This window comes from Hemitrygon akajei, chromosome 11, assembly GCF_048418815.1.
Source record: "Hemitrygon akajei chromosome 11, sHemAka1.3, whole genome shotgun sequence".
Lineage (NCBI taxonomy): Eukaryota > Metazoa > Chordata > Chondrichthyes > Myliobatiformes > Dasyatidae > Hemitrygon > Hemitrygon akajei.
The window spans coordinates 136,777,130-136,802,044 of NC_133134.1; the positions used below are offsets into that span (position 1 = coordinate 136,777,130).

Sequence of the window (24,915 nt, forward strand, 5' to 3'; positions counted from 1 at the left end):
GCATCCAGATGTATAGTGACTTCAAAATCAGCACCATGGTTTAAACTGTGTGCTTGTATGAAGAATTTGAACACTTTGAAAGGAAAGTTTACATTTATTTTGATATCAAACATGAAAATAGTGACCAGATTTGAGATTCTGTATGTAGAAACCCCAAAAGCCTTTTCAGTGGTTATATTGCTTTTGCATTTGAGGACCATCTACCTCTACTAAATGCAAAAGATTACAGTAACATCGTGATTTCATCTCACTGGCCAGTTTCACCACATTTGATCTCCAGGGATAAGAAATTTAGCCAAGTTAAAAATTAGTTTTAACAGTTTGGCAAGAAGGAAAGAAAATTAAGTCAACCCATGAATTTACTGATGTAGTAAAATGTAATGTACTTGCAGACATAACTAATAACTGCTCAAACCCAAACATTAATGTTTCCTGCCTTCGGGAACAAAAATGATTTTATGATTAAAGTATCACGAGACACAACAATAATAAATGCCAAGCATTTGGCAGAACTGTCTTACGTTTAGCAACTAATCTAAAGACCTATCAAATGTTTCAACACAGAAATTTCTGGAGGAAATCAGCAGGGTCAGGCAGCACCTATGGAAAGAAATTGACGACATCTCCATCTGGACTGTCAATCTGACCTATTGATTACCTCCAGCTTCTTTCTGTGTTGCTCCAGATTTCAGCATCTGCAGTCATTTGGCTTATGTTTTGCCAAAGGATAGAAGTATTTCATTGGGATTCAGATTCAGACTTAAATGAAACAAAATGAATGAAATTCAAGTTTAATTATCATTCAAGCATACATGAATACAGCCGAATGAAACAGTGTTCCTCTGGGGCCAAGATGAGCACGCATATAGTCATACAAGGAACTATATATATATATATCCCACATCCTGAGTGACATGTCCTGCAAATTGATGGTGAAGTTCCTGTCAGTCCTTAGACAAACACACGCATGCAATCCAGCTTGTCATTCCACTGATTGGACACTGAGAGAAGCACCAATGGGAGAGGCCAGCCCCTAACTGAGCATGGGCACCACGCTACACTGCCTCTGGAATCTGCTCTCCTGTACTGCAACAACAGAAAAGCACACTGCTTGAGGTTTAGCCTTCGCTGCAACCGAGACCATGCTGCTCCCCGCCGTCCATCACACCACCAAGCAAGGTTAACAGGCCTGCAGCATTTTACAATATCAAAGTCCAACAGGGTCTTACAATCAGAAGAGAAAAGTCCAAGACAATCACCCACTGTTACACTGCACACCACCCTCATGGACCAACTCCGATGCTTTCAATGGATTCCTGTAGCAGGCAGCAACAGGGTCTGCAACATGTCCAGCTGCTCCACCAATGACCAGCTCTCTGATGGGGTAGACCTGCAGTACCTGAAGTTCTTGCAGTCCAGCATTGCCATGCAATTGTAAAAAGGACATTTAATAAAGAAAAAAAATGAATTTTGGTTGCCCCCCAAGAGGCTGCTGCATTTGAATGTACCGCCGTCTTACCAGAATCACATGCTTGTCAAAACATACAGTGAACTGTGTCATTTGAATTAACAACCAGCAAACCCAAGGACTGGCTGGGGTGAGGCACAAGTGTCACCACAGATTCTGGTGCCAACATAGCATGCCCACAATATTCAGCACAACAACACAACACACAACGTAGATCAGCAATCAGCACCAACAACAAAACAACAGCAAGGCAAACCACTTTCCCACCTTCCTAGCCCTCATACACACAGGCCTCCAAACCCTTGTCGGGCCACCTCCAAACCTTCAGTCCTTGACTCTGGACTCCCAGACTCGCCTGCATCCTCCAGTCTCTCGTTCAGACTCTGGATGGGGCAATTTAGGCATTTCTCCCGCTAGGGTTAAGATCATTAAAAAAAAACTTCATATTTACCACTACATTTTGGTGCATTAGAGCCTGCGCCCTCAAACTAATAAAAAAAATATACAGGGGAAAAGACCGTTAAGATCAACCACTGACTGATCTGTAAGCACTTCTGATAAATGAAGGCTGTGAAAAGTGCAAGCACCAGTCTTACAGAGAATCGTGATTAGTAAGTTCAGTTTAAATCAGTCTCCGTTGTCCACATGAGCAGACAGACTGGATAGGAAAATGTGCATGTCAAGGGTCAAAATGAACTAGAAATCTAGTTGGTGCCTGCCATTTATTATCAAGAGCACAGACGAAGTGAAATCCATAGATACAGCAAATTGTGTAAATTTACTTCTGACAAGGTTGATAACCGAAAATGAAGGTGATTGAGTATTATATGTTCAATATCGATTCTGGAATTCTTTACATATTTCATGTCATATTTATACCATGGTTTACTGTATTTTAAGAAACCAAATATCAGTGAAATTAATCAAATTCATGAACTATAATAGTACAATCTCTCTCTTTTTCTCACACTCATACAAGCTGGAACAAAGACAATCAGCGTTCTTTTGTTGGGTTACATTTAGCTTAGATTGAAGCCATTTCTAGGAACTATGTAAACATGAACCTGTTCAAAATTTTAAACAGAGATTTCGACTACTTATTATACAGGATTCTACCATGGTACTGATTCCAGTTAAGAGTGCGTATTTTACAGAATCCACCTCCAGAATTAATGGTGGAATTAGAAAATGATTTCTGATCAGAAAATAATGTAGATGATGGATAATAATGCCAAGACAGCTTTCACCCAAAATCAAAAACAAGCCTTCAGAATAGTTCAACCAATTGAGGACCTATATTTACAACAGTTGCCCTTTATGTAACTCATGTATTTTCAATAAATTAGGAAGTAATGTAACATAGATATATCGATGCATGTCCATATACAACAAAAGAAAACAATGATACATTAAGGATGACAAACTGAGCTGTCAATAAGGGAAAGAGATCATGAAACAACAAGAGAATTTAATTTGTGCTGCTCCATGCTGGTTTGGAAATGATCACCACATGCAGGAAAATTATTCAGATCACATACAGGAGAAGAAGAGAGAAAAGGCATTGGAAAGAAGAAAGTTTTCTGGATGGAAGAAAGGGGAAGGACCTCGAAAGCTTTGAAAAGTGGCGAGATTACCGTATCAGAAGAAAGTCATTGAGGATAGTGTTGTGATTGTGAATGAAGTCACTGAAGACACTGAAACTGATGATATAGAAGTCTTTATTCAACACAACAAGCAGGCATCATTCTGGAGACACTCTTGGTAGAGGCTCACAAACACAAAGGGACATCACATTTTATATCCCTGAGATGAAAGGTGACTGTAGCTGATACCACATAATTTCAATAGCTACAAAGGCATAGCTTCCTTCAATATTTCTGGTTGATGATGCTTTCTTTGAATTACATATCTTCAGTGACAGACACCTCTGAATGTTCAAACACCATTGTCACAAAGTAATTCACACATATAGTCTGAAACCTTCTGGGGGAAGAAATCCCAGACACCCAAAATTAATAAACACAAAATACTCTGCAGATGCCGGGGTCCTGACAAAGGGTCTCAGCCCAAAGTGTTGGCTGCTCGTTTCCACGGATGCTGTCCGACCTGCTGATTTCCTCCAGCGCGTTGTACGTGTTACCCAAAATTAATGTTGTCAAGGCCGTCTCTGAATACACAACTAAAATAAGTACATAAAAACTATTGACTGCTTATACCCACAAAATGCTGGTGGAACACAGCAGGCCAGGAAGCATCTATAGGAAGAAGCACTGTCGACGTTTCGGGCCGAGGCCCTTCGTCAGGACTAACTGAAAGAAAAGATAGTAAGAGATCTTATCTTTTCTATCTTCTCTTAATATCTTTTCCTTCAGTTAGACCTGACAAAGGGTCTCGGCCCAAAATGTCAATGGTGCTTCTTCCTATAGATGTTGCCTGGCCTGCTGTGTTCTACCAGCATTTTGTGTGTGTTGCTTGAATTTCCAGCATCTGCAGATTTCCTCGTGACTGCCTATACCTATGACAATGTTTGCCATGCTAAATGACAAAGTCTATCTGATGTGCCAGATTGAACTCAGTCACAATGGTGCAAATAACTTATCCCCTGTTGCCTGATTTGATGCAGGGCAATTAACACAACCCCATTGTCTTAACATTTGGCTCAATATGCAAACATCTGATGCTCACCATTTTGCAAACTGTGTCTCTTAGTCTGTGGAGCAGCCCGCTTACAAAAACAAAACCTGAAGGCTTATTGCAAGCTTCTTGAACTTAATTATATTTATGGTAAGAACTGAAGCCTGGGTTTTAAATAATATCAGCTATATTCACATAACTCCAGAACACACCCAAATAGATAGGATTACAGATTCTAAATCATAGAAAATCTTAGCCATGGGTGAGGTGCTAGAGAACTGGAGGATTGCTAATGTTGTTCCGTTGATTAAGAAAGATCTAAAAATTCGGGAAATTATTGCCCAGTGCACCTCATGTCAGTAGTAGGTAAATTATTGGAAAGTAGTCTAAAGGACTGGATATATAGATATTTGCATAGACTGGTCCAATTAGTGTTAGTCAACATGGCTTGGTATGTGGTAAATCATGTCTAACCAATCTTATAATGTTTCTCGAGGAAGTTACCAGGAAAGTTGATGAAGGAAAGGCAGTGGACATTGTCAACATGGACTTTACCAAGGCTTTTGACAAAGTACCACAAGGGAGGTTGGTCCAGAATGTTCATTCATTTGGGGTTCAGGATGAAATAGTGAATTTGATTCAATATTGGCTTAGTAGAAGCAAGAGAAGAGTAAGTAAGTGATTGCCTCATAACTGAAGGCCTGTGACTAATGGCAGTGCTAGGTCCATTGTTGTTTGTAACCTATATTAGTAAACTGGATGATAATGTGGTAAACTGGATCAGAAAATTTGCAGATGACACCAAGATTGGCTGCATAGTGGACAGTGAGGAAGGCTATCAAAGCTGAAGCAATTGGCTGAAAATATAGCAGTTGGAATTTAATACAGACAAGTGTGAGGTATTGCGTTTGGGTACAAACCAGAGTAGAATTTATACAGTGGATGGTAGGGCTTTGAGGAGTGTAGTCCAACAAAGAGATCAGACATACAAATCCATAATCCCTTGAAAGTGGCATCTCGAGTAGAAAGGGTTTTAAAAAGAGCTTTTGGCACATTGCCCTTCATAAATATGAAGTTTTATATGATATTGCTGAGGCCAAATTTGGAGTATTGTGTGCAATTCTGGTCAACTACCTACAAGAAAGATATCAATAAGATTGAGTGAGTACAGAGAACATTTATAAGGGTGTTGTCGGGACTTAAGGACCTGAATTATAGGAAAAGGTTGAATAAGTAAGGACTTTATTTGCTGGAGCATAGGAGAATGAGGGGAGATTTGCGAAAGGTATAAATAATGATGAGGGATATAGATAGGGTAAATGCAAGCAAGTTTTTCCACTGGGGTTTGGTGAAACCAAAACTAGAGTCCATAGATTATGGAGGAAAGGTGAAATGCTTAAGGATGATCTGAGGGGGAATCTTCTTCACTCAGAGGGTGGAACGACCTGCAAATGGAAGTGATGGATGCTGGTTCAATTGCACCATTTAAGAGATGTTTGGATAAGTGCATGGATAAGAGGGATATGGAGGACTATGGACCAGCTGTGGGTCAATGGAACTAAGTAGAATAAGAGTTCCATGATAATGATCTCTTTGGTCCTATCTCTGCGCAGTAATGCTGTATGACTCCATGTTAAATTATCATGAAACATTGCTAGTAAATGGTTGGAACAAACTGATTAGATTTTCATAACACTACAAAACATTGAGACTTACCTTAAAACTTCTCCTGAAATTACATTGCAGGCCACAAGCAAAATCATTCAAAATACAGCAAAGTCCAGTTAATTGAGACAGCAGCTCACTTGAGACAACTCTTAAAGGACAAAAGCTAATTTAGAAGATAGCCAGGATTCCCTTTGTTTATTTTGGACACTATGCTGTTTAATTGGGGCAGGAGACTGTTGCTGAACAGTTTCTAACTAGTGTCAGTTGCACATGCTTCTGTGACCATTAGACACTACACTGTGCTTAGAGTGAGCAGTTTTCAAATGGCATCTGTTGTGTGTGCTTGTGTTCAAAAAGGAGTGAAACAGCTTAGGTGATTGTTGAAACACAGAAATAGGGCATGTCCCACAATCACACAATTTATATCAACATCTGGAGCATCTTGCATGTGAGAACCCAGTCCTTTTCTGCAATCAAAAGTGAATGCAACTCTTCCAAACACCTTCTGTTTCAACACAGCTTTCTTACATGCTGCTTGAGTTCTCTCGATTATGGTAAGTGGTAAATGCGGGCTCACTTTTAACATTTAAGAAAAACTTGGACAGGTACATGGATGAGAGGTGTATGGAGGGATTGGTCCAGGTGCAGGTCAGTGGAACTAGGTAGAAAAACGGTTGGGCACAGCCAAGAAGGACCTAAAGGCCTGTTTCTGTGCTGTAATGTTCTATGGTTCTGTGGTACGTTAGCGGTAAGCACGGAGGTGTAGAGAGGTCACTGCATTTGGACGAGGGACTACGTATATCTTAGCAAGATTATGATGAAAAGAATCTCTCTAAAAGTGAGCCAGTGCATCCCTCCTGAATGATGCAGCTGTGGCATTCTGCTGAAGGAAGGCAATGATCCTCCACTGTATTCCTTATCATGCAGCATCTTTTGCTCCTGTTGCTCTTTAGTCTGCCCTTCAAATCCATTAGGTTCTGGCTTATCAGTCTGCCGTCCCTCTAATACTGTCCTTTGCAATCAGATTGTTAGGTTGTGTGATGTACAATACATGGTAAAGATACTTGTGGCTGTGTTGTGACCGTGGGGAACCCTGAGCCATCGCAGATGCCAGAGACTCTTTTTCAGAAGATGATATGCATTCTCCGTGATGCATTTGTTTCCACGGCGCTCGTTTTAACGACACTCAGCTGTCATGGTAGGACTGCAAGATAGTCAAATTTTTACCAATAGAAATATCAAAGGCATTAGCACTGGACTTCAAGGCAGATGGTTCTGAGTTGAAACCCAGCTGGGTCCCAGCCTGGGCAGCAGCAGTATCTGTGCAGAAGAAAGGCCTGGCAATCTACTTCCGTATCTTGTCATGAAAAATCTATTGATAAGGTACCCCATGCAAGGCTTATTTGGGAAGTAAGGAGGCATGGGATCCAAGGGGACATTGCTTTGTGGATCCAGAACTGGCTTGCCCACAGAAGGCAAAGCGTGATTGTAGACGGGTCATATTCTGCCTGGAGGTCAGTCACCAGTGGTGTACCTCAGGGATCTGTTCTGGGACCCCTTCTCTTCATGATTTTTATAAATTACCTGGATGGGGAAGTGGAGGGATGGGTTAGTAAATTTGCTGATGACACAAAGGTTGGGGGTGTTGTGCACAGTGTGGAGGGCTGTCAGAGGTTACAACGGGACATTGATAGGATGCAAAACTGGGCTGAGAAGTGGCAGATGGAGTTCAACCTAGATAAGTGTGAGGTGGTTCATTTTGGTAGGTCAAATATGATGGCAGAAAATAGTAGTATTAATGGTAAGACTCTTGGTAGCGTGGAGGATCAGAGGGATCTTGGGATCTGAGTCCATAGGACACTCAAAGCTGCTGCGCAGGTTGACACTGTGGTTAAGAAGGCATACAGTGCATTGACCTTCATCAATCATGGAATTGAGTTTAGAAGCGGAGAGGTAATGTTGCAGCTATATAGGACCCTGGTCAGACCTCACTTGGAGTACTGTGCTCAGTTCTGTTCGCCTCACTGCAGGAAGGATGTGGAAACCATAGAAAGGGTGCAGAGGAGATTTACAAGGATGTTGCCTGGATTGGGGGGCATGCCTTATGAGAATAGGTTGAATGAACTTGGCCTTTTCTCCTTGGAGTGACGGAGGATGAGAGGTGACCTGATTAGAGGTGTATAAGATGATGAGAGGCATTGATCGTGTGGATAGTCAGAGGTTTTTTCCCAGGGCTGAAATGGCTAGCATGAGAGGGCACAGTTTTAAGGTGCTTGGCAGTAGGTACAGAGGAGATGTGAGGGGTAAGTTTTTTTTACGCAGAGTGCTGATTGCGTGGAATGGGCTTCCAGCAACAGCAGTGGAGGCAGATACAATAGGGTCTTTTAAGAGACTTCTGGATGGGTACATGGAGCTTAGAGAAATAGAGGGCTATGGGTAACCCGCGGTCATTTCTAAGGTAAGGACATTTTCGGTACAGCTTTGTGGGCCGAAGAGCCTGTATTGTGCTGTAGGTTTTCTATGTTTCTTCTATATTTTCTATGTTTCTATTCAGTGACGATGGAGAACAAGCACATCCTCTATGTAAAATAATAGCTCAGTCATCGCAACAATCAAAATGACTAAATTAACTTCTATTGCTATCATAGGATCTAAAGAGTGATTCATGATTGAGGGTGACAGCAGCCATTATGTGTTCATTGGTCAGAGGTATTTTCAGATCTCAACAGCATTATTCAGCAGGCACAATAATAAAATTTTTTTTTTAAAAAGACAATTAAAAAAATCAAAACTGATGCAAAACTGAAAACGTAAACCTGGAGTTTTGCTCAGTGATTGTTGGAGTTATTCTCTCCATTCCTTTACATAGACTGAAGGATCGCTCACACACATGCAGATGCAGGCAGCTTGAAGTTCTTGTTTCTCGTGCTATTCACTGATCTCTCACACCCCTTTCATCTTCCCATCCCATCCCTAATCAGGAATGCATGGCTAACTGCCATCATCATTTAATGCAAGTGTCTGGGTGAAAAAACATGTCAGTCACATGAAAAGAACCAATTCCATTCTTTCTTTGACGGCAACAACTTTCTCTGACAAATTAGTATGTTTTTTATCCACCACAATCAGGGCAGACTCTGGCAGCTCCATGGGATGATTACTGAGGTAAATCATGTGAAAGGAGGAGGTACTCGTACTGTAAATGACCTTAAACAGCTGGTGCATTTTTACTTTGATTCTCAGTCACTGGATTAACTGAATATCCTGCATGTATAATCAATGACTTCTTCAAGCTGCTGTAGTGCCCCAATCCAGGGTTCAACAAGGAAAGAAAGGAATTTAAAAACAGCACAACTTAATTAATTTTCCTTTTCAGGTCAGCATCTGCCATTTTCACTTTCCAGCTGTGCACACAATGGTACTATGTAAATAAAATTTCATGGTAAATGGAGTAGAGAATAAACTGAAGAGCAAATGCTTAGCTTTGGAAAAAATATGCTGGAGTCTCCTTATGAAGTTATCTAAAACTTTCACTTCCCCACAAATTTGTTCTACCATCCTTTCCCGAACAATTTCTCTCTTCCCTATTAAGGCTCTAATAAAGCCAGTCAGTAGAAGTGTTAAAATGGACAATAAAACTGAATGCTCCTAATTTATTCCTATTATCTCATACCTCTAACAGTTTGCTGTCTTCTGCACTCTGGTTGAACACCAAGTTGGGTGGTCTTTCATTGATTCTACTATGGTTATTATTCTATAGATTTATTGAGTATGCCCACAAGAAAATAAATCTCGGGGTTGTATATGGTGACATAAATGTACTTTGTCAAATCGTATATTATATACTGTATGTAAAATTAGTCATCTCCATCACCTTCTACAGTATGCAAGACATCTTCAAGGTGTGGGGCCTTAAGAAGGTGGCACCTATCATTAAGGACTGCCCCCCTCCCACCCAAGACATGCCCTCTTTTCATTGTTACCATTGGATAGGAGGTACAGAAGCCTGTAGGCACACTCTCAGCAATTCAGGAGCAATTTCTTCTCCTCTGCCGTCTGATTTCTAAACGGAGATGGAACTCATGAACACCACCTCACTACTTTTATCATTTCTTTTTTTTTGCACTACTTATTTTAACTTAACTATTTTATAGACAGATATATGCTTAGGGTAATTCAGTTTTTATCTATATTTATTTATGTACTGCTGCCATAAAATTAACAAATTTCACACAATAAATGCCATTGATATTAAACCTGATTCTGATTACAAATTTACTTTGAATTCAGAAACCCAATGCAACAGACTCGGACTGTAGACCAACCCACTCTCCTGATATAAATTCTAATAAATGGGAGACACAGGATGCAAGTGAGATCATTTGAAACTTGCACAAATAAACTACATGGAATTAATTCCTCACCTTGTCAAATTCAGAACACCAAGAAGGGTGACGATATGCTTTGGCAATGAGAATATTTATAATCAAATCATTCGAAATACTTTTCAGCAATACCCACATATCAGTATATGTGTGATCAAGATACATCCAATATTTGCTATCAATTAGCCATATAAATAGACCGAAGTGCCAAATGAATTGGTTTAAACACAAGGATGAAAGAGATGAATAATGAAGATGCAAGTCACTTGAGGCAAACTGTGAATCAGAACAAAGAGATGCAGATCTGTGGCTATTAGTTACAAATGAGTTTGAGTGCTCCGGGCGTAACTCTGACTGGAGTGAACCTTCAAAACAGGCCCTTCAGTGCAGTATAAATGAACTGCTGCACTGCTGGAAGAACCAAACATTGGATGAGATATCAAACCAAATTCCTGTGTGTAATTTCAGGTGAATGTAAACATCTCATGACAATTTTTGTAACAGAGACAAGACAGTTCTCCAGATTCTTTAAGCAGTGTTTCTCACACTGGTTTGTCAAGCTGTTGTTGGATAATTGACTATCCGACTACATCTGAGAACATATTCTGAAATATTTCCATTGATGCTGAAACATAGGGTCTCTGGAAAATATCCTGTATGCATTCAGTGTCCACTTTCTAGGTACATATACGCACCAGCTCATTAATGCAACTCATGTAGCAGCAAATCATGTGGCCACTACTCAATGCATAAAAGCATGCAGATGTGGTCAAGAGGTTCAGTTATTATTCAGACCAAACATCAGAAATGTGATCTAAGTGATTTCAACCATGGAATGATTGTTGGTGCCATATAGGGTGGGTTGAGTATCTCAAAAACCACTGATCAGGGATTTCAGACACAACAGTCTCTAGTTTACAGAGAATGGTGTGAAAAACAAAAAAAATCTAGTGAGCAGCAAAAATGTCTTGTTAATGAGAGGGGCCAGAGGAGGATGGCCAGACTGTTTCATACTGAGAGAGAGGTGACAATAATTAAAACAATCACATGTTAAAAAGGTGGTGTGCACCAGAGCATTACTGAGCACAAAACATGTCAAACCTTGAAGTGGGTGGGCTACAGCAGCGGGCACAAACATATACTCAGTGGCCACTTTATTAGGTACAAGAGGTGGCCACTGAGTGTAAATGTACCTGGAAAAAATAAACACTCAAATGAGTCATGAGGTTACACAATTTTTTTTTGGACTTGAAAGGAACTTGTAATTGAAGACCTTGCAGAGGTCAGGCAGCATCTATGGAAAGGAATAAATAATTGACGTTTTGGGCTAAGACTCCTCAAAAGGACTGGAAAGAAAGAGGGGACGGGTGAAGCCAGAATAAGATGGTCAGGAAGGGTAAGGAGTACAAGCTGGAAGGTGATAGTTACACATGACTAAAGAGCTGGAGAGCAGCAGAGATCACAGAGGCGGAGCAGTGAGGGAAGGACTCACTGAACTCCAGAAGAGACGATTTAACCTTCGTCAGGGTAGACGTCCCTCAAAGGGACTTCACAGTGGAGCAGCAAATCAATAGCACAAGAGATTCTGCAGATGCTGGACGTCCAGAGCAACACACCGACAATGCTGGAAGAACTCAGCAGGCCAGGCAATATCGATGGAAAGGAATAAAGTGTCAATGGGAAGAGAGAGCTTTTGTCAGCTGAGAAAGATCTTTGCCAATACAATGTCCTTAAAGTTTCTCAGTCAGCAGGTCAGCCATAGTCCCTCGGTCAGCATTTCATTCTTTAAATCCACCGTTGTGTAAAGTACGAGTTACTTGTGGAATTTACAATTTGATAAAGTGCCGACATGTAGATATATTATTAAGTTGGACAACTCCTCTTTTTTGAAATATTCAGTGTCAGCATGGAAATGCCCTTAAGCCAACCAACGGGTAACCATTCATACATTTATTCTACTCTCCTCATATTCCCATTAACTCCCTCCTTCCAGATTTTACTGTTACACACAAGGAATAACTTACAACGGTCAATTAAACAACCAAGCTGTATATCTTTGGGATGTGAGAGCACGTGGAGGAAGCCCATGCAGTGACAGGGAGGACATACAAACTCTACACAGACAGCACCTGAGGAGAGGTTCGAACAACAGCTCTGCCAGCTGCACCACTGAATGGCCTTCCAAAATGAATCTATGCCTCTTTGGAGACGTCTAAATGTTATTAAAACACATGCATCACAGTAAATGGCCCTGTTAGAAACACAATTAAAGACTAAAATAGTCAAAATTAATGTGTTTTATTCAAGAAATATCCTCTGTTAATTCAAGAGCAATATTCAAATCATATGTGTGAGCTCTTTTTACTGATACCTGTGGGTAATATTGTCATTGGCTATAATAAAAGTAGGTGATTCTAATGCACAGAGAGAGAAAAGCAAATTAAATGAGCAAAATTATTAGCTCCCCTCCTAAGCTATGCCTTTGAGAATGTATTAGAGCGAATGCCCTAGACTGGAAGTTACTAGTATGTGACAACAGTGTGACATTGTTGAGTCACTTGTTCAAACAGCATAAATGATTTGTTGATATTCCTCGGCTATATATTCTGTATAGAATTGGAAGCAGCAGCCACTTTGCTGAAGTTTGTCAATATTTTTTGCATTCTTCTGTTGGCCAGCCTGAGGATTAATTACCATGGTTGATAAGCATCATAATTGCTAGTGAAGTGATCTATTTCAAAGACGGTGTATGAAAATTCCTCAAACCCCAGACATAGTGCAGTGACACTCTCCACAAAAAAAGTGAAATAGTCCACAAGGGTTAAAGTACATTTACATTCTAGGTGTAAAAAATGTTTAAATTTCATTTTAATATACTAAACAGCAGAGTCAATATCAGCTAATTATAAAACAGATTTAACATAGTTTAATTTATTTTAGTAAAGGTATTTTCCTGAATGCATTTTAAAAGATCTTGATACTGTTTCATCTAGGATGGGAATTTGCACTGAGTGATGCACCTCCTGATATTTTAAAGCCTGCAGACTAGCTACAATGCAGAAGGCAAGAATATGATGGAATACTGCCAACTTCCCTGGATGAATGCAACACCAGCAACACTCAAGAAATTAAACACCATGCCAAGCATTAATTCTTTTCACAGTGACCACAGTGTTTACTGTCTGCAAAATGCACCGCCGTTATTTACTAAGCTATTCCAATAGCACGTCCCAATCCGGTGACCTTTTCTAAGAAGCACAGTAATATTAAGCACATGGAAACACCACTATAGGTTCCTGTTTGAGTTTAAACACTATCATAAATTATTGTCACTGGTTTTGAATTTCATTCCATTCCTTCTCCAGAAAGGAGGCAGTTCTTATCAAGACCAATAAGAGGGATGTAATAAATGGTAGTCTTAGCAACAATTTTCAGATCCACAAAAAAAAATGAATAAAAGAAATATCTTCACTTGATGTCAGTAAGCAACCCTCCTCCTTACAATAAAAGATGATAATAACCCAGCATGAACACATTTTCCATTCTTCTTAATCAGGTAGATTCTTTGATAAATGCAATTTTATCCAATGTCTTAGTTTCCTTAATGTACATTGAAGGCAATTTATCTGATTACAATCAATGCAAGCATATTTCATGGCTTGAAATGTTAAATTATATGAACATTGTAATGATCACTTCAATCAAACATTCAAGTTAATGAAATTCAGATTTCAATATTAGGAATGAATTCATTGAAGTGACATATTACAATAAGTCAAAATGACTACATTTAAAACAAAATGTGATCGTCAAAAATTTGCTAGAAGGTTGTACTATACGAAAGGTGTCTAGTACTCAGTAACTTGCATCAAAAAAGAGATGTGTTGTGAATTATGAATTACCATAATCAAATGGACAATTTACATCAGCAACATTAGCTTCATGAAAATGGAATTCTGCTCTATACCACTCCACAAGTTGCATGAAGTTGCTCTATTACATATTAAATAACAACTAAACACCACAGAAAATTATGTCTGTGATGAAGGACCTCCTAATAATGTATAAATGCTACTGACTATCAAGCAGCTTCCTATACCAATGAAATATTATGAAAGACGGAAATCTGAAATAAAAATAGAAATGTTGGAAACAGTATATCAAACCACATCTGTTAAGAAAGAAACAAGAGTTAACCTTTTGGGTTGATGATGCTTTATCAAATATAGTCCAAATGAAACTTTCCAGAAATTTCTGTTTTTTTTTACATCAGCCTCCTTTGGGTCTCATCAGCAAGAACGATGAGTTAGCATACAGAGAGGAGGTGCAGCGGCTAACGGACTGGTGCAGAACCAACAACCTGTCTCTAAATGTGAACAAAACAAAAGAGATAGTTGTTGACTTCAGGAGGGCACGGAGCGACCACTCTCTGCTGAACATTGACGGCTCCTCCGTTGAGATCGTTAAGAGCACCAAATTTCTTGGTGTTCACCTGGCGGAGAATCTCACCTTGTCCCTCAACACCAGCTCCTTAGCCAAGAAAGCTCAGCAGCATCTCTACTTTCTGTGAAGGCTGAGAGAAGTCCATCTCCCACCCCCCATCCTCACCACATTATACAGAGGATGTATCGAGAGCATCCTGAGCAGCTGCATGACTGCCTGGTTTGGGAATTGCACCATCTCAGATCGCAAGACCCTGCAGTGGATAGTGAGGTCAGCTGAGAAGATCACTGGGGTCTCTCTTCCCGCTATTACAGACATTTACAACACATGCTGCACCTGCAAAGCTAACAGTATTTTGAAGGACCCCACGCACCCCTCACATAAACTCTTCTCCCTCTTGCCATCTGGCAAAAGGTAACAAAGCATTCGGGCTGTGACGACCAGACTGTGCAACAGTTTCTTCCCCCAAGCCATCAGACTCCTCAATACTCAGATTCAAGACTGACATTGTAATGTATCCTCTACTATGCCTATTGTCTTGTTTATTAATTATTGTACTGCCCTGCACTGTTTTGTGCACTTTATGTAGTCCTGTGCAGGTCTGTAGTCTAGTGCAGTTTTTATGTTGTTTTACTTGGTCTTGTGTAGTTTTTTGTTGTTTCATTTAGCACCAGGGTCCTTGAGGAATGCAGTTTCATTTTTACTGTGTACTGTACCAGAAGTTTATGGTTGAAATGACAATAAAAGCAACTTGAACTTGAACTTGGTGAGAAATTATGTCAGCAATTGAGAGGACCCATTATTTAAGATATGAAATGTTGTTGAAGATTTATTAAAATGTTGATTTCTAAAGTTAATTTTTTGCTTTATTTTCTGTAATACTTTAATAGCCAGGGAGGGTAGTGATAGTGGGGATAAGCTCTCACTATCTATTAAATGCTCCCAATGGTGTGTATCTCAAATAGTCTCAGCCAATAGACAACCAAGTTCAGCTCCTGGCCTTCAGGTATGGCTTAGCTACTAAGCCTGGCGGAACTATGTTGACAGACAGAAGGGACAAAGCCAAGTTACTGGCACCTTTAAACCAGTTACTTTGAGAAGATGGTGGTTCATCAGCTATGGTTGACAGCTCACTTGCAGAAGGAAAACTTTGATCTCAGACATCCACTGCCTTGTGGTTACACCCATTCATGAGAAGGTTCAGGAGTAAACCCCATGGAAAAAATCCAGAGCTGGAGTCCTTCAGGCAGTCCTACATTGAATTCAATGCTGACGGGCAACTCCTGGAGCAAACTGTGTCAGTAACTGGTACTAAGCTGTATCAGTCTCTGCCTTTACTTTGGATTCATCAGCTGTGTGGAGAGGGAAGCCTGCTGCATGGCCAACAGCTTGCTTTCTATACTGTACTGCCCTGGCCTACGAATCAAGTGATGATAATGTAGACAGCTTGGACGTAACATCCATGGCTAACATTGACCTTGACCAATGGAGGGCTCAATTAATACTTTCCAGAGATTCACCTTCCTCCATGACATTATTTATGTGACGCAATACTAAATTATGCTCATGGCTAGTACTTTGCTTTCTACAATCTTACTAACATTAGTTTCCGTACAGTACCTCTGCATCATCACATCTCCTTTGGTCCAAGTCTAATGCTGCTCCAATCAGATAAAAAGTGGTTAGACTTTTGTTTTATTCTTCACATCAGACATCTTATTCTAGATCTTAATGTTCTGTCCTCTGCATGGTGGATCATCTGCTGACCTCTGCAAACAATATTCCTGGCTTGACGCATTATTGGACTTACAAACACTTTCAAAGCTTTCTCTGCAAATTGATGGAATAAACAAATGGAGCAAGAGGCCAGCGGCTAGGGTTGGATTAAAAGACAGTTCTCAGGGGTTGTTGGATTATGAAATTTACAGAAACTGGGATGGAAGCAGCCAAGAAATGGACTGACAACAAGGATTAGTGTTTAATGCACATTAGGGAATACAAGGGTGATGAGTGGATAGTCTTGATGCATTTCTGAATATAGGCGGCAGAATTGTAATGATTTCGAGTCACTGAAGTGGAGAGGTAATGATATAAAGTTTGAAGGTAACAAAATCAAAGGATATTGTTCTGGCAACAATATGCTGAATCAGGTGCAGAGAAAGGAAATATTGCATTGCTTACTGATCCACAATTTACAATACATGCCATATATGTTTAATTCACATGCCAAAATTATTTTATATCTTCTCCACCAACAGTTAAAGTTTAATTGCCTCCTTTACTATAATGTTTGAGAAACTATGTTTAATTACGGATTGATTTTTGATAGCAATTACTTCACTCCTTTGGCTGGTAATAGCAGCATAAAATGTTACCAACTCTATTAATTATATATTAATTAGGTTCTTGCTGTAGACTACTAATTCTATCTAAGTTAAACCAATGGAGACAAATTGTGATGATTAAATCTGTCTGCAAAGTTTTAAATTTGTGGTAGTTTAAATGTGACTATTTAATGTGGGCCTAATTGTGAAATCACACAAAAGATTGCTTTGTGAACAAAGATCATGAGTAGCATTTGGAATAACGCCAAAGAAGATCAGTAGGACAAATTTGACTCATACCACAACTGGCTTCAGATCTGATGCTCGCCGTTCTTTTGAAATATTTCAAGATCCAGGCCACTTCAAAGAATGATCAAATATTGACTGTTTATTTACAATCCATTTTTAAAAACAAATCCTGCAGTGGATCTTTTTGAAAAAGAATTGAAATAAATAATTCCTAGCATTTTTAGAAGATTTCCCATCAAGCTACGTTGTGAGTATCAGCTCTCCTTGGAAGATGTATTTGTCAACTGCACCAATTTTATGAATGCAAATCAAATTTGTCCAACCAGCAGCTATTGTATTCTTCAGCAGATAGTTTAGTAACTGGGAGAGGAGCATTTAAAGGAAGATAATATAGCTAATTTATTTTCTGCTTTGGTAGTTTATAAGATGGACACAATAAGCTTTTTTGGAACCATAGTTCAAATATTTCATTTTTCTCTTCTGAAAAGCATTTGAATTAAAAAGACCTTAAACCATCTTCTTCTACTCCTCTGAAAATATCATTATATTGAAGTCTGCCAAGTAAAATAAAGATGAAAGAATGCAGCTGTCCATAGAACACAAAGGCACACTGTCTCTCTCTGTAAAAATACACAAATGTTTATCAGAGCCTTTCTCAGTACAGAGGAACTGAAGTGCCTAGCCTACACTTTCAATGACTGTGCCAAGGATTAGTGAACGGAGAATCTCAGAGCGTTGCAACAAGCAAAAGAGTTAATTTGACAGAACTTAACTATTATTGGGAGCTGCACATGTTCACTCACACTGTCAGCAATTAAGTATAATGGGAAGCTGGTAGCCATTTTTATTGAGTGTAAAATATATTTAACATGCTGATACATTTAATGGGAGTGAAAATCCTTTCCATTTACTTGCCGCTTGCATGACGTTTGTGCTCATTAGAGGGTAGAATGCTAAAGATGCAGAGTGAAAGAATTCTCAGTCCCTCTCCAGTAGAAATAAGATTTTGGTCTGGGAAAATTACTTCACCACTCTCTTCTTACCAACCAATTCATTCTAAGAATTATCGCATCCATCTCCTTGTGCATCTCTGATCAGGTATCCAGTATTTAAAGATATACTTAGTATATCTTTCTCCATTAATGCCAATAATGAATTGAAGAGTTTACAGTAATGTAAAACAGTGGCTGCCTTAACTCTGTCCAGTGCATCTTCAATTTCAAATTTACTGGTATTAGGGTCCCAGTCATCAGACACACAGATAGGAAGAACAGTCTTATCTCTAACCACCTGTACAGGATAATGCAAGTTTATGCAAGGATTCCAATCAAATGCCTTAATATTTCTAGTCTGGAATTCCTAACCTTCCCCCAGATATTCAAGTCTTTCACCACGTGACAGAACAAAAGAATTCCATATATAACTCAGAGGAACTTTGCCCGATGAAAAGAAGCACAAAGTATAGGACCATCTTAGTCGAAGTGTTCTTTGTTTTTCAGTGGCTGCTATGATTGCCCTGTTTGGGAGAAGGAGGCATAATCAGAAACTATATAGTGTAACACAGGAGAGTCAATGATATAGACAAGAACAGATTTCCTTCCAAATGTCTACTTGTGCTGAAGAAAGACCGTTTCCATTTACAGCTCCAGTCTCAGTGTAGCTCATTCAAAGTCACAACATGCCACATTTATAAACCTCCTATATCATAGCGCTGTGGGGCATCCTGTAGAAGCTTCCTGTACATACTTGTCAAGGACAGAATGTACGTAGTTAGTAACGGTCTTCCTTATCCGATGATCTTAAAGTCAAAGCCGAAGTCACAGAAAGGTGGTGCCTTTGGTTTTGTGGAACCAGAGATGTCAGGGATTTTATAGTTTTCATTCCCTTATACTAAAAACTACAAAGGTCCCTTTGACATTAGCTGTCTTCTTGAAATTATTTGGCACACTCTTAATCCCACAGGAAATAACAGGAAACCATTCTCCTAACTTGAATGTCAATGCATTGATGTTGTAAACTAAAACCGCTCTAAAACCACACCAAGGATCCACGTGCAAATTATCATAAAAAACTTGATGCAAAAAATGGAGTTGCCTTAATATATTTCTTGTCAAACTATCAGTGCATTGTACCTTGATGAAAATATTTTTTCAGCCTACCTGAATTATGAAATGCAACTCCAGAAATCTCAGCAAAGCAGGTGGAAGGCTCTTCCTGTCAGATTTCTTGAGATTCCTCTATGCATAGACCTTGGAAAGACTTGTGGCTGAACACCGATGCTCAGTTGCTAGCCGAAGTGGCATACAGATTCTAGTGATGGCTATCTTTCACAGGGTTATAAAGAAGGAAGTGAGCTGCTTTTATTTCTATAGTTTAGAGCTCTTCACTTCCACTAATCTCTGTCAGTCTGTGGTGAGTCTTCATGCCTATCAACACGCATTTTGAACTGGAACTGAGCTGCAAGTATTGATGACATTGGCAGAAATATTTATGAAAGAGCCTATTTGTTGCCCAGAGTGTGAAGCTGTAAAATATTTACACTGTGCTAGAAACAAACTCATTCATTTTTGTTCCCTATGGCCATTGTTTTTGTTGTGTTTCTAAAGTCTTTAGATCTACCTGCTTCCTTTAGCCAACTCCCTGCTGGGATTTCCCATGATAGTGTTCTACTGCTTAGAGTTTCACCCTTTGTACACTTCAAGGGAACTTTGTCTTCAGGGGGTCTTCTCCTGCAGGGAAGTTTGGGGAAGACAGCAGAGTGCGGCGAGAAGTTCAATATCAGCATCAAAAGCTCAATTTTGAGTTACAGATGGAGAGAGATGGAATAGTAGCTGTGGAAGTAGGTGAGGCCATTGGAGATGAACAGAGTTTTCTATAGATTACTGAACAGCTTTCAAAGTTAGTCATAAGTTCAAGTATGGCTCACGCTATGTCACCCATCTGAAAAGTCTTAGACAGGAACTGATTAGCAGAAGCAGAACTTTGATACCAGACTACAGCTACAATACAAACAGCAGTAAAATTATATAAAGAGATATTAAGAGTCATGGCAGAAAAGTTGTAAATGCAAATTTGAAGGACCTTCCTAATAGAGAAGTTTAAGTTGGAGTGGTGGAGTTCTGTAGTGCATCGCCTAGACATGGCAGGCATTAATGGCATGAAGGGAAAGTGGATGCATGAGAGGTTAGAATATAAGAAACTGAAGGAACTGACTTTCCAGAAGCATTAGGAGATATGAAATATGAGGCAAAGAGGTGTTACATTTATAAGCATAAGAATTTAACACTTCATGTATGAATCACAATAAGTTATCAAACAGGTTCACCAAATAGAGAAGGCAATTAGCATACTGGTCTTTATTGCAAAACAACAGAGTTTAGAAACAGATTAGTTTTGTTACAGTGTATTGGTGAAGGGTGGATTTGGAGTAGTGCAATCAGTTTTGTTCCTCTTAATTAAGAAAGGGTACAGTAGCATTGGAAGTAAACCAAATGAGACTCAACAGACTATTTCCTGGAAAAAGAGATTGATCTATCAACAGAGGCTAATGGGTTTGCATCTATAATACTTTGAATTTAGAGAAACTTGTTGAAACTTGTAAGATTTTAAAGGGGTTTGATGTGGTAAACACTGAGATCTCTTCACTTGTGATGTCAAACAAGAGGCCATAGTTTCAATGTAAGCGATGGTTATTTAAAATTTCCTCTTGGAGAGGGAAGTAGATCTCTGGAATGCCCTAACCTGAAAGATCGCAAAGGTTAGATTATTAGAACTACTTAAAATGAAGCTAGATAAATATTTGAAAGATTGGGAAGAACTGAAGGCTATGGGGATAGAACATAGAATACAGAACATTACAGCACATTGTTGTGTCGCCTTTTTAACCTACATAGCCCTCCATTTTTCTAACATCCATCAGCCAGTCTATGTGTGGTCTAGCAGAGGAGTTGAGGACTAGCTCAGCCAATAATCACATGTAAGGTAGGCAGGCTTGAGGGGCTGGGGGGGCCTATGCTTATTCCTATATTCTTGTCCTCATAGGCATCGGGTTCTGTTATAAGCTATGAATGATGATGGATTGCTGATGTTTTACAATTGACAGGTAGCATAGTTCTAAAACAGAGGTTCCCAACCCTTTTTTATCCCATAGGCCAGTACCATTCAGACCCCAGGTTGAGAACCCCTGTTCTAAAGTAACCAAAATTTGTGGATGGTAGTGGGCAAGGTAGCCAAGAAGCAAATGGAATCAATGAAAACATGGACAAAGTGTTTCTGCTGCAGGTGGGATGAGGTTAAAAGGTAGCAAGTGATGAGCAGATAATAAATAATTGACGATATCATTCTTGGTTGCGTGTGCTAAACCCATACATTTAGTAATAGCCTCATGTTTTTCTCTTATCCAGATTTTATGCTCCATTGATGATGAACACATTATAGAAATGGGGAGTATAGCACGCAAACTGCACAAGTGACCCAAGACAAATTACCAACCCTTGTTATCTGAAGCTCAGCTCAGGGACTTAAAGGGTGACATTTCAGAAGATAACTAATTCGGTAGAAAACATCATCTGAAAAGAAGGTGAAGTTGATGCTAAAGGTGCAAAGTTCATATATTGGTTTTCCTATATTTAGTTGCATAACCTGCAGTTTATCCCAGTTAGTACATTGGATATACAGAGTAATAGTACAACAGGCTGGAAGAGTAATGGCTGGGTACCATAGCACATGAGCAAGTTGAGCCCATATGTTTCATCTTGTTGCTTTCAATTGTAATATTTGTTAGTTAAGTCTCTAGCCTCAGATCCGTGACTTACAATGTACTTATTCTTTCAGACTCCATTCCCTGTGAGACAACATATGTACAGTCCAATAAAAACAAAACAGTATACATAACAAAGTAGTTCTTTCTTCATTCCTGTAATAATATACCAGTTACAATGATACGTTTTTTAAAATAATGTTGCCAGTGTTAAGTGAAGAAAAGAAACTAATGAATTATGGATCCCTTCTGGGTTCAGGCTCAATGGTGCTTCTGGAAGAGAAACCACTGCTGAATTTGTGTGAAGTATGATCATAAAGGCACAGGTGGAAGGTCTGAAAATACCTGGACTATATTTCTGCTGATTATGTTGCCTGGTGTGACACTTAGTCACTGGGGCTTTTGGGGGGGGGGGGGGGGGTTTAAGAGGAGATCACCTTACTTCAATCATTAAAGCCATATACCTAACAAGACATATCCACAAGAAAAGGTATAAATAACTGCCTTGGAGCATCTCTTCTTACTACAGTTACTCTGCCCAAGATGATAGGGGGGTAAAGTAAAACAAATCCCAGTCTTTGGACTACAATGATGCAAGAAGATTATTATCCCTACAAATATAAATTCCATTTAATCTAGGTCTCTATATATCCAAGTCCCACTGGAGCTTACTGTCAAAGCACTCAATACATGCAGGTAGATACAGCCTATTAAATTAGCCAAGGACTTCAGCAGCGTAAGGGCCAACCTGCTTCTACTTTATTTCAGTAATACTCCTTGATTAACTAGAACCTCCACAAGGCCCAGGACTAAGTTCAGACCCACTGCATAATACAAATTATTTAGTTCCCCACAGCACAGCAGCCACTTGAGGCTGTGTGTGTAATTGAGAACTTAATGTAATTGGTGCAGCTTGCCTCATTTTATACAGTGGGTTCATGTCAAGGTGAATCTGTGCGCAGTCAGTTGCATGGAACTCTTTTTCAATGCACTTTCATAAGTGAAAAGCAAAACCATAAATCTACATTTGATTGATTTTTAAAAAAATATATATATATATTTAGCGGTGCTGTTATTTCCCTGCATAAAATAATATAAAAGCTTTTAAAACATTTTGGTGCCAGCAAATTAATGTTGTAACATTATGTACTCTCTTGGTTTAACAGATTAACAGTCTAGAAGCTAAATTCAGAATGAGTGGATTCAAATCTCTCTGCTGATCATTTGTACCTCAAGAAAAGTGATTTCAAACGGCTTACTGACTAAAAAAATGCAGATTAGTAAACAACAGGACTAAAACACTGCATCCAACCATAATCATGTAAGATTTATACTGCAATGAAGAATTGATCTTCAGATGTTGGGGTTACATCAAAAATGATGCAGTAGGAAGCAGGCGGCTTTAGTTTGCTTCCAGCCATGCATGTGTCAGGTGTTGGATACTGACACTGTGAGCTAAAAGTGGAAAATGTTCCATTCACTGAGAGAAGATATTCCCATTTGGGGATTTGGCACAGGTGCCAAAGCTGAATGGGTTGCTTCTGTGCTGTCATTCCCATGATTCAATAACAGTGTTTAACTTGGTCACCACTAATATAATTCTTATCCTCAATTCCCCTGCCAAATATACTATCACTATACACAGGAGAAAAGTTTGCTGGAGCTAGATGTATTTCTAGTCTGAACATATTTTCATAAGCAAAGTGGGCTAATAGCATTTTTTAGCGTTCACTACAATGTTTTAATTTTGTGTTAGGATGGCATGTAAAACTATACAAAATTCTACCGTATATGTGGCTGTGAGAATGAGAACATTGTAAAATTCCCACTATTTGAAGGTCAGAGAAGTTGTGTTATTGGTTTTGTTGCAGGAATGATAATTATTTCACCACATCTATGCATCAAAAGGTGCTGCACAACAGTGTTATCAAACTTATCAAAGAGACCTCCTCTTTGGCTGCTGTTGAGGAGGATGACCATTCAAGCGACAGTCAGCTCTCTGGCACTGTGACTGGCTCTGAGCCTCAGTGGGTAAGGGTGGAGTCAGTCAGGGCAACAGTGATAGGCTAATATTAGGGGGACAGACTCGAAGTTTTGTGGCTGCAGAAAAGATGCCAGGATGGTAAGCCGCCTCTCAGGTGCCAGGGTCAAGGATATCTCTGAGCGGCTGCAGGAAGTTCTTGAGCTAGAGGACAAACATCCACAGGTCATGGTGCAGATAGGTTCAAACGACATGTCTAGACCCAACAATGAGGTCCTGCAGAATGATTATAAGGAGTTATAGAACATGCAGAGAGAGTACAAGCCCTTCAGCCCATGATGTTTTGCTGATCCCTTAACCTACTCCAAGATCAATCTAACCCTACCCTGACACAAAACCCTTTATTTTTCTATCAATCACGTAAGAAGTTAAGAGGCAGGACCTTGAGAGTAAAGTGATCCAAGGATTATTACTGGAGTCACGTTCAAGCAAGATCATAAATAGACAGATTCGTGACTGAGCAGCTGGTGCAGAGACTGGGATTACGGTTTTTGAACCAATTGGATCTCTTCTGGGGTAGAGCCATCCCTATTCGAGATGGATGGGTTGCACTGAAACCACAGGGAGACAAATATCCTGGCAGGGAAGTCTGCTAGCGCTAAATGTGTGTATTTAAACCAGATTGTCAGAGTTGGGGGGAGGGGGGTCACTGAGCAGGAACAAATCACTGAATAAAGCAATAGTCTGCGAGCGCAAGTTTAGTAATCAGGATAACAGGGGGCACCATAGATGGAGAACATACACCTGTACAGCAGAGCACAGACCTCTCAGCCCACGATGTAGTACCGACCACTTAACCTCCTCCAAGATCAATATAAATCTTTCCTCCCATTTTTCTTTCATGCACGTATTTAAATCTCTTAAATGTCCCTAATGTATTTGCCTCTACAACCACCTCTGGTAATAAATTCCACACACACTTACCACTCTCTGTGTAAAAGCCT

At 39.6% G+C, this 24,915-nt stretch overlaps 1 protein-coding gene across 5 annotated transcripts in view; it reads right to left on the reverse strand.

Moving 5' to 3' along the window:
• Positions 1 to 24,915, reverse strand: part of LOC140736047 (extracellular sulfatase Sulf-2-like) — a 321,216-nt gene that overhangs the window by 254,981 nt on the left and 41,320 nt on the right. The window lies entirely within an intron of this gene.